General features: G+C 52.6%; 1 protein-coding gene across 3 annotated transcripts in view; it reads right to left on the bottom strand.

The window, feature by feature from the left end:
* Positions 1 to 6,296: 6,296 nt before the first annotated feature.
* STUM (stum, mechanosensory transduction mediator homolog) overlaps positions 6,297 to 11,230 on the bottom strand; it is a 47,246-nt gene continuing 42,312 nt past the window's right edge. For 2 of the 3 annotated variants that reach the window (XM_063391140.1, XM_063391142.1), the window contains exon 4: positions 6,297 to 8,437. The gene's annotated coding sequence lies outside the window, so the exon portion shown is untranslated. Of the gene's footprint in view, positions 8,438 to 10,285; positions 10,425 to 11,230 lie in introns of all 3 variants that reach the window. The other variant, XM_063391141.1, reaches the window with a different exon arrangement.

The raw sequence follows: 11,230 nt of genomic DNA, 5'->3' as shown, positions 1-11,230 counted from the left end.
ACCCTCTTCCTTTCCCCACTGGCTGAAGGTACAGACTTCATAGTATGTCTACTACATGTCCCCCTCTAATATGCACATGCCCCCTTTTTTAATATATAACAAAACAATATTCATAATCCCATTCAATCTTTGTTCTTCTTCTCTGAGTTCAGGAATTTAACACGGCCTTGGCTGAGCAGCAGTCCGTGTCAGCTGGTAACATTTTCTGGAACTGATAGTTTCTCCCATTACTTCCCTATCTATAAGTCCCTGGCCCTATCTACAAGCAGACTCTCATGGTCTGTAAAGACACATTCATCTTATTCCTTTCAAGAGGAAAAGGGAGGAAGTCAGGAAAAGAAACCCCTTGTGTCTGAGTGCTGGCATCTGCTGATGCTAAGGTGGATGCAGAGGGTCGGGAAGGGGCAGCCCCCATTGGCACATGCCACAGCAAGAGCCTGGCTTGACTTTACCCCACTTGGCTTTATCCCCAAAGCAAAGCCCAGCCCACCCTGCCACCTTATGCATTAGTAAACTAAAAGATTCGTAAAGTCAGTATAGAGAAGAGAGGCCAGGACTTATATTAATGCAACAAAGAAAACTTCACACCTTCTGAGGTCCCTGCTCTTACAGAACAGAGCCTCCCAGACCTCCAGCAGCGCCGGGGGGTGTAAGGCAGGGAAGGGCAGCTCCTTTCCATCAGCATTGTCTGATCAGGCACTACTTGTCAGAATGAGCCTCCCATAAATCAGGGGGTGCTGGAGGCCAGCTGGGCATTCCAGCCTGTGGAACTGCAGGACTTGGTGTGGAGTTTGGTAGGGGTCAAACGGTGTGTTCGGCTTTGTTCCCAGCACAAGCTGGTGGGGTTTCGGGGTCTCTGGGAAGCGCCTCAGGAGGGACTTTAACCCTGCCATGGATGATGCAGAGTAGCCCCCAGCTGTAGCAGGAGCATGATGTGTTACGGAATGAAGCTTGAGCTATCCCAAACTGGGCCTCAGATTTGGGCTCGTGTAGAAGTAGGTAAACCTGTGGCGCAGTTAGAATTTAAGTTAAAGTGTGTGCATGCTTTAGATAGGACAGTTAGTGTAGAATCACAGTAGCTGCCTTAAGCTAAGATTGTTTGCATCCATTCTCCTTGCTGTTGCCATACACACACCCAGCCTGAAGCTTGGCCCCAGGGCCCCGATGTCCTCCTGCCCGGTGTGGCTGGGGGAAGCAGGAGTGAGGAGACTGCCAGGGGACAAAAGCTCCTGCCTGTGTGCTGCTGCAGGGGATGCATGGCCGGGGGAGCACGGGGACACCCTGGCAGCGTGACAGGATGGCCAAGAACATCTGAGTGTGCAGGGTGCTCATCAGCCTGGGGATGCCTTTTTCCTCAGCCACTTTATCGTGGGGCTGTGCCTGACACCTCCGGAGTCCTGCTGGCTTGGAGATGTTTTGGGGGTGATGCCGCCGGGGCACCCTCCAGGCTTCGGTTTGGTCTCAGCCCCACAAGGGCTGTGCTCGCCTTTCTGCCGTACCTTAAAAACCAGACCCGGCCCCCGGCCGACACCTGTCCCTGTGGGGTGGATGCGGGGTGCCGGTGCCGGGCGGGCTCCCGGCGCTTCCCGCCAGGGCCGGGAGATGGCGATGTGCACCCGGCGGGCAGGGCTCCATGCCCCGGCGATGCCCGGGAAGCTCTGCACGCCCCGGCGCTGCCCGGGATGCTCTCCATGGCCCGGCGCTGCCCGGGATGCTCTCCTTGCCCCGGCGATGCCCGGGAAGCTCTCCATGCCCCGGCGCTGCCCGGGATGCTCCCCACGCCCCGGCGCTGCCCGGGATGCTCCCCACGCCCCGGCGCTGCCCGGGATGCTCTCCATGGCCCGGCGCTGCCCGGGATGCTCTCCTTGCCCCGGCGCTGCCCGGGATGCTCTCCTTGCCCCGGCGCTGCCCGGGAAGCTCTCCATGCCCCGGCGCTGCCCGGGATGCTCCCCACGCCCCGGCGCTGCCCGGGATGCTCTCCTTGCCCCGGCGCTGCCCGGGATGCTCTCCATGCCCCGGCGCTGCCCGGGAAGCTCTCCTTGCCCCGGCGCTGCCCGGGAAGCTCTCCTTGCCCCGGCGCTGCCCGAGATGCTCTCCATGCCCCGGCGCTGCCCGGGATGCTCTCCACGCCCCAAGCCCCCCGGGCTCCGCTGCTTTGAGGCTTTTTCTCCACCCCCGAGGCTTTTGGAATTTGGCTTTCCCAGTACGAGCTGAGGAGGTCGTTCAAATTAATAAACACCCTTTCTAGCAGCGGGTCCATCCCGGAGCCAGCCTGAGCAGGGCAGGGGGTGAAGGATTCATGCTGCCCACATCTCCTTTCTGGGTGGTTCTGGGGGTGAGAGGCTGGGGGCAACACATCTCTCCTCCCTGTGCCATTCCAGCGTTGGAGCCCCCCAGCAACCCCTGCCCCTGTCCCCTGGGGGACAGCTTTCCCATTGCACTCTCATTGGAGTCTGCATTTTGTTCACTTCTCTGCCCTTAAAAAAATACAAATTTGTTCTTTGTTGTTGTGAAGTGTAAAAAAAAAAATTTAGAACCCCCTGGGAAATGAGAGAAGTGGGCAGGACCCTGCTGTAGTGTCAGCTGGTTTGGTTCATCTTTTGCCATACAGTTTGAAGTCCATGAACGTGGTCACACTCTGCTCCTGCAGTCCCAGGGGTCCCAGGGGTGACCTGCCGTGCCCACACTTCACCATCCCAGAGTGGGGCTGTGGACACAGCTCTACCGTGTCCTGCACCTCCAGTGCCTGACGAGGGATGCCTCCAGCAAGGAAGGCTTTACCTTATGGAGATATGGGGATTTTCTGCTCTGGGGCGTGTCCCAGCGGCTGCTGTTACTTTTATACAGTCAGGTGTTCTCTTCCCACCCTCAGGGGACCTGTCTTAGAAGTTCCTGCTGCTCTCCAGGATGGCATTGTGCTTCCAGCCTGGAACAGCCAGAGAGCACAGGACAGCTGCTGCTGGTGCCACTTAGAAGAGAAAGCCCATAGAGGAGGCTCTTGAGTGAATCCCATCTGGGACATCTCTGGAGAAAACTGGAAAATTTTTGGGCCCCAGCAGCTCATCCCATTTCTGGCACTGCTGCACCGCCTACTTGGGGCTGGTGCTTTCTGTTTGTTGGGATTTTATGCCTCCTACCATTTGTTCATATTACCAATGTCAGACCTGCAAGGCCTGGGACCAGCTCTGCTCTCTCCACATGTCCTGGTGCCAGCGTGTTCAAACATACTTTTCCTAATGTAGAAATGTAAGACTTGAAAGCACTAGGCCAAAAGAATAAGAAGAGAAATAAAGGCACAAAATTATTAACTCAAACACCTGACCAGAGCCAGGAAACAAAATCAAATACTTTAATTTCTGGTGACTGACCTCTGTGTCAGAGGAAGCTTTCACTTGAAGATGCTTTACAAGCTGCTTTCCTCATTAGGAACCCCAGGACTTCTGCAGGGACACATACACACACAGATCTGCTTCTCTTGCACCAGTGGGGTTTGGCTCAGGGAAGGGAATGTGAGAAGAAAAAGCAGCAGGAGTCTGTAGTAGCAAGACAGGGCTGCTACAGATATGTTTCCCCATTTACAAAGGATCTGTGTCTAAAAAACACTTCCCACTGGCAGCGTGGTATCTTTTCCTCGTGTTAAATTCATGCTTCATCTCTTTTTATGTCTCCAGAACAGTGAGGGGAGATGGCAGGACCCGTGGGTGGGCTCTGTGGGGTGCCACGTGCTTCCTCCCACCATTCATCAGCCCCAAGCAGGCGCTTCAGACGTGCCCTGATGTGACTGCCACGTTCTGCACGTGCCCACCTGCTTCTCCCATGGGAAATGGCTTTGCAGGAGGGCTCACAGCCCCTGGGGTTTACAGGGGGATCATTAGGGAGCAGAGAGGATGTCTCCTGAGCCCTTGTGTGCCAGCACACAGCGCTGCTGCCAGGGAGCATCCCCAGGGAAGGTTGGTGCCATCCTATCCTTCAAAACCTGTTGTATCCTTTGGCCACGGGTGGGACAGGCAGTGCCAGTGGCTGCTTTGGTGGGACAGGCAGTGCCAGTGGCTGCTTTGGTGGGACAGGCAGTGTCAGTGGCTGCTTTGGTGGGCAGAGGTTCCAGCAGGGCAGGTTGCAGCGTTCTGAGTGTGCCAGGGCACTCACACACTGTCTCTGCAGGGACAGCAGCTCCTAATCCCTGTGCTGCCCAGGCTGCTCAGCAGCATTTGGGCCTGTGAATAAACAGAATTTAAGCCTGGAATCTGGCGTTCATCTGGCTGGCCTGGAACCAAGACCTGTCCCTTAAAATCCCACACTCCCTTCACATCTCTGGCAGCACAAAGCTTCATGTGCCCTAGATGTAAGCATACACTCCTGCCAGTCTTGCAGCTCACGTCCTCTTCCACAGGGTTGCAGTTTTCCTGTGGAAACAAGCTCTGAAATAGCCTGTAATTGTAATATTACCTCCTAGGATCAGCTGCTACCTTCTTATAACTGCACATGGATCTCAATGTGTATTTGGACTGCATGACTTTGACATTTAGAAATAGTGCATGCATACCTTGCAATAACCCTCCTCTGCACAGACATTATTCTTTTTTTTAAATGGTTGCTCAGGCTAGTTTGAATAGAATGCAGTTGAAATTATGTCTTTCTAAATGTGTGTCTCTAAATGATCCAATACCCAGGTGGTGTATTTCCATGTCTCTGCATGGTCAGCAATGAGAGCTGCTGCTGGGCAGACCCTGGCTCACTTTTGGGGTGAGCTGCAAGCCAGGACTGACTCCACCCCTCCTGCACAAGCTGCTTTTGCTCCACTAGTGTAACAGCAGCCAACAGCCCAAAGTCTCCTGGATGGCCTGATGCAAAGCACAGCTGGTTTCACTGACTGCTCTGGATCAGGCAGGAAGGCAGAGCTGCTCCCCAACACCCTGGGAGTGGTGCTGGTGCTGTGGCTGCAGCCCTGTGGGGTTCCCAGCAAGAACTGCTGCGGGACTGGATGGATCCCAGAGGTGTAGGGCAGCTGTAAGGAGGGGAGTTGGTTTGGGGAGGCTGCAAGAGGAGATGGAGGGAGTCGTCCCTGTTGTGTGGTGGTTGCTGGAAAGGGAGTTTCCCTGGACCCACCACTGCTGTGCTGCATGGAGCAGGTGCACAGAGGAATGACAGCAGGGGCTGGGCTGTGCTCTGAGGACACCTGAGCTGGGGGTGAACCTGGGCACCCCTGAAGCCAGGTGAGATGTGTGTGGTGGCTGTGGGCCTCCCCCTGGGCCACGGTGTGGAAGAGGTGGGTGCCCAGAAATGTGGCATGGAGGTTTTCCCTGTGTCTCGTGTGTCTTCACCAAGCTCCAGTTTTTGACTTTGCTTTTGTGTGGTTTACTGCTAATTTTCCTCCTCCCCTTCTGAAATGGTTCCATTAGCAGGGTGTTAAAGAAATCTCTTTGAGATAATTATCCCGGATTTCTCCAGTGGGTTTGCCACGTGCTGCTGTGTCTGCATTAGTGTATTAATAGTATCATACTACTGTATATCAGTTTTCATCCCAAAGTGCTTCCCCTGCTGAGGGCTGAAGCCTGAATGGAAACATATAACCAGTGAAAGGAGCTTCTGCCTCACCTCCCAGACCCCTCAAAGCCATGGGGTGTGAGAAGACCCTTCTTGCTGGTCTTGCACCAGCTCTGAGTTTGGCTCCCTGATCCAGTTGGGATCTCCCATGTGTTTCCCTGCCCACAGTGGCTTTGGGGAGGGAGCAGAGCAGTGGCATTTTGTGGCATTGTACATCACAGAAGGAGCACAGAGTGTGCCTGGCTGAAATGTGCAGGTGTTTTGACAAGCTGCTGGCCCTTGCAGCAGAGCTGCCTTTCATGGGAAGGCTCTGCCACCTACTGAGCTCTGCTCAGGTGTCTGTGTCCAAGCTGCTGAGAGCTCGTGGGCTGTTCTCTCACAGGGAGCAGGGATAATGCACCTGGAGTCACATTAAAATGGTAAAATTGCAAATGAAACCCAGTCAAGAGGGATTGCTGATAGGCATGTGCACAAGGGAACACAGTGCGGCTTTTTCCCCCTCCCTTGTCTCCATTCCAGAGGTTCAGGTGAGGCTCCTCACCAGCCTTCTGCTCCTCTAGAAGGTTCTGGTTGTGAATTCCTTAAGGAAGCCATGCCCTGGCCCCTGCCTCCTCTCCTCGGGGGATGTGGGTGAGGGCTGGTGTCTGCCTCCATCACCTCACTGGTGGGAGGAGAACAAGAACCCATTTGGAATCAGGGATGATGGGGTTTCTCCAGGTGACATAAAGAGACTCTGCATTTCATTCCAGCTGTCCAGCAATAGAATATATTTAACTTTAAAAAAAAATATCCACAGTATCAAAACACAAGAAGTCACAATCCAATACTCGGTGATATAAATAGGCATACAAATGGTCCTCTGCAACCCCTCAGTTTGGGCTCCAGTATGAAAATGAAAGGTGGGCTCACCAGCAAGGTGCAAACAGCACAGGTGGGCAGGCACCTGCTCCCTCCTTCCTAGGGTGGAAAATCTGATGTACCCATGCATGGCCAAAACCAAGGAGAACACAGACCTGAGCCAGCAATCCTCCTCCCAGCCTCAGTGCCTGTCGGTGTGTGGTGGTTGAAGGAGGGGTGTGGGTCAGAGTGGGATCGCCTGCTGGGCGTTTGGGGGAGCACTGCCATCCCCTCCAGGCACTGCTGGTAGAGGTGAGCCCCTGTCCTGATCTCAAGCCAAAATGTGCCGTTCCCTTTCACCTGCCTGTTGAAGGCATTCTTGGAGCCGGAAGATGGATTGAGCTACTCTGGCTTTTTCCATTCTTAGAGCCTGAATGAAGCCTTCACTTCCCATTGCGGCATTCCAGCACTGGGGACAGGGCGGTGGTGCTTCCCTCTGGCCAATGTGTGGGTGCAAGAGAAGCAGGACTTGATTTTTAGCCTGGCTTAGTTATTTATACACATGAAAAGAGGAAGGATGGGTTGTGGGTAGCATGAGCTCTGGTGGGACTCACTGTAATTAACCCTGGCTCAGATGGTGCCACTGTGACCTGGAATTTTGCACCACGCTGCTCCCACAGGGGGATGGGAATGCTGAGTGCCAGTTTGGGAAATGAATTGCAGCACTGCTTCAAAGTGCATTGTGTGTGTGAGCATGAAGCAAAGTCAGCTGGAAAATACAGGGCTGTGTTGCCACACCATGGTTAGCAAGTGTGAGGGAGAAGACATTTTTCCCAGGAGGAATGTCAGATCTAGCCAGAGTCTCCTTATACTTGGGGTTTAGATGGAGGTATCTTGCAGTGGATGCAGTTGGGCTGGGTAGCAATAAAATGCACCCTGGCTGGAGTGTATGCATGTGTGTGAACTGCAGAATCATCCAAGAATAAGCAGGAGCCAAGGAATATAAAATGGCCCTCTGAAGAATACTGGGACTGTGAGCTTCAGCTTCCTGTCCACAGAGCTCAGCACAACACTCACAGCAAGACTTGAGGGGCAATTTCCAGCAGAACTGGAAGGTCTTTAATAAAATGTGTGACAGTCAATGCACCCAGGGAGGAACAGCTTTGGAGGTGCAGCTTTGTGTCTTGGGAAGCACAGGGCATGGCACAAGTGGAGTCAGCTCCCACATCCAGCACTCCTGACCCCATGGGTGCCTGTGCCAGAGCTGCTCCCAGCACAAAGCCCCACCGAGCTGTGACTGCCACGGCTGAGAGCGATGTGAGCCCCTGCAGCCGGTACGGCCAACCAGGCTAAAGGCTGGGAGGGTGGGGGCACCTGCCAAAGCACCTTTTCCATGGTAAATACAGATTTGGCAACACCAATGAACTTGGAAAAATGGAACCATGCCCTGCCTTGCAACGGTTGGGCTGGCCCAGAATGAAGCTGGTTTTTGACTGGCTACACATCTGGGTTGGTTCCTACCTGGAATTGCTTTCCAATGAGTGGCAAATCAGTTGTTCAGCCTGACTGGGTTCAAATACCAAGAAACTAAGCATTAAAGCCCTTTTGGGGGGGGTTGTTTGTTTTAGTTGGGCTTTGGATTTTTTGGTTGTGGTTTTTTGTTTTTTTTTTTTTTTTTGGAGAAACCTGGTTTTCACAATCAGAGAGGAGCAGCAGAAAATTCTGTGTTGCTGGCAGATGGGGGTGAAGCAGCTGCATTTATTCTTCGCTACCCACTGTCACTCTTTAGCTGTACAACTTACATGTCAAACATCTACATCTATAAAGCAGGTGATGGTGGTGGGCTAGCCGGGTGCCGTGCACCTTGGAGCAGAGGAAGGGCTCGGGGCTGTGCCCTCGGGCTGTGTCAGGAGGCAGGGCCGGTTCGGTTCGCAGCGACGGTCACAGCACAGCTCCCAGGGCAGGGCTTATCCAGCCCCGGGGGATTGGAGGTGTTGCCCCTTCTTCAGTGCTGCTTCGGAAAGAGGTGTGAAAGTGCTGCCTGGTTAATTTTACCCTAAAGAGAAAGAAAGTCATTGTTGGTGAGGGAAAGCTCAAAATTTTCACAGCATGGCTCTTCTTGTCAGTGCCTGGATTGTGGGCACCAGGCACGCTCCTCCAGATGCTGCCAGCCGCCCACAGAACTGTGATTTCTTGTAAGAGGAGGAAAACCAAGTCATAGTGGAGGGTGTGATACTAAAGATGGGATGAGCAGAACCCCCTGGTGACAACAGGGCTCAGTCTCTGGGCTCCCCACAACTCCCGCCACTTGCCATGGGGAGACCTGAAGGCAAGGTGAGGGGCTCACCATTGCCTGCAAGCAGGCTGCTGCTCACACCTGGGCTGGGGGCAGCTTGGCAGTGCTAGTTTTATTCAGGGCTATTGGAAAAAGCAGAGGGATTTATCATTGTTATTACTACCACAGCACAGCCTTGGGCAAAATGCAATTTGATGCTTGCTGCCTGGTAGCAAGGCCGATCTATAAAGTGGCTCCTGTCCTAAAGCAGAGACTGGGAAACTGTCTGCTTCTAATTAAAATCAATTAAGCAAATCACCACAATAAACAAAAATCGGGCTTTTTATCCTGGGTGTCATTTGACAGATTTCAGAGCCTCTGAAGTGATGCACTGAGTGTTTTCTTGGCTTCACCAGTTCAATAAGAAGGTCAAAGATAAGAAAAAATTTTAGGGAGCAAAACCTGAAAGTAAATTATAAATCCCACACCTTGTCTGTGCAGTGCTGCACTGCGGTACCAAACTCCCTCCTGCAATAAATGCAGACAGCACCCAGAGCTAACCAAAGTGATGCTCTCAGAGACCTGCAGCCATCCCAGGGAGGGCAGCATTTCCATTCAGTCCTTTCCCAGCCAATCCAATTCTCCCACCCTCACTAGAGCATGGAGACAGACAGCACCAAATGTGGCCCGAAAGGTCAGCAAATCCCTGGTGATACTGATGAGGAGCTTATTCTGTCTCTTTTTGTTCCCAAGGGACCTTTTGTGCAGGTGCTGGGTCTCTGGGATGGGGCATCTGCTGCTGATCTGACATCTGATGCCACAGGAGATGCAACTTTTGGCACTTTAGGCCCAGTGAAAATGTCAGCTTGTTTAATACTCCCCAGCCTGAGGCTTCTTGTGCTGCCTGTCCACTACACATTTAAATCCACCTTCTAAAAGTGAACCCAACTTCACAGGCACCAGAACAAGTTGTTCTTAAGCCACGCTTGCTGCTCCTGTTTCAGAGCTTCTGCACCCAATGGTTTTGCCTGGTTCCTTTTATCCATGGCCTGTGATCTGTGTCTGCAGGGGCTCCTGCACACCTGTCCTTGATGCTTGGGCAGTATTTGGTGTTTGCACCTGACCCAGCCATTCTGTTCTGGCAAAGGCGAGGGGTAACCATTGCCCTTTGACATTGTGCTCACTGCAGCTGAGCAGGCAAGTGGTTTGGGTGGCTTCAGGGCTAGTTATAGATCTCAAAAAGAGAGTTCTCAGTGATGACAGCAGTAGATTGTGAAGGTGTTTTCCAGATGTGCTACAGATTCCCTGTTTGCTACTGGCTAGGACCCTATTCACCCCTTATTTTCCCAGGTGGGAATGGAGGAGCAGAGATGGCCTGTCTCGCAGGAAATGCTGAAGCCCAGTTCTGTAACACCTGTACAGGCCAGCAAGCCACAGAGCTGCAGATGCCACAGCACAGGCCACTCCCTGAACCAGGCCCTTGGGTAGAATGGACAAAGACACCTGAAGTTGTTGAATGCTGTGAGCAGAAATCCTTTTGGCCATCGCTGTGGCAGCAGTAATCTTGAGGAACTCATCCTCTGGCTTTAATGCAGATCCCAGGTCACTCTTGGGTTTTCCACCACTTACCTGCTTGATTGGTTTTCTCCAGCTGCTGCTGTTCTCCAAGCCCTTCTCTGGGAAAGCAAGGTAACTGTGGCTTGCTGCAGCCTGGTGTTCTGGCAGGATAACTGTGTTGCTTTTCCTCCTGAGCACTTCCAGCCCTGGGCTAATGAGAAGCACCGACTGGTACTTGTCTTCCAAGGAAACCTTGGCTCCTCTGCTGCCTGTGTTGTGGGGCTTATGTCACTCTAAAAACTGATGGTTTTTCATCTCTATTGCTCTAAAAGGACAAATGCAAAGTTTTCCTGTCTGCACCATGTCATGGTCTTCACTTTCTATGCAGCAGCCCAAAAAGTGGAGCTCAGCATCCCTGTTTGGATACAGGGTAGTGACTAAATATCTGTTTCTGTCTGTCCAGCATAGCAGTACGAGCAACAGTTTAGGGTGTGAGGCAAGAGAAATGCAGCCTGAGTTATTCCTATGCTTCTGCCATGAGTTTGCTTAGGAGACCTGTCATTTTTCCTTACTGTATACTCTGAGCTGTACAAATACACTGCCCTACCTGAAGTCTCACTTGGTAAAATATACAATTAATTGTTTGTGTTACAAATTTGCCCCCCTGTCTATATATGTTGGGTTTTTTTCCAGTTAAGACTGCTGAGATCAGAGCCAGCACTGTTGCAGCCACTACAGAGGAAATGCTTGGGCCAGCATCTTCACAATGAAAGCTGGTGCTCCCAAGGCTCCTAACTCTCTGCCCATTTCTCCTGCTCACGTAGCCCAAAGCTTTTTATAGTGCACAGCCACAGAAGAGCGAAGTGAAAAAAGTCTGTCATCCCTTCTGACACCTGCATTGGATAAATAGGTATAGTTTGGAGGAGTCCTGCCCCACCACAAGTTATTTGGGACTGTGGATGCTGCTTTGTCCTTAGTCCTGAAGAAGGACCTCCTGAGCTAGGAGAACAAAGAGGT

The sequence above is a fragment of the Prinia subflava genome, chromosome 2, assembly GCF_021018805.1.
Source record: "Prinia subflava isolate CZ2003 ecotype Zambia chromosome 2, Cam_Psub_1.2, whole genome shotgun sequence".
Lineage (NCBI taxonomy): Eukaryota > Metazoa > Chordata > Aves > Passeriformes > Cisticolidae > Prinia > Prinia subflava.
This window is presented reverse-complemented; position numbering and strand designations above follow the sequence as displayed.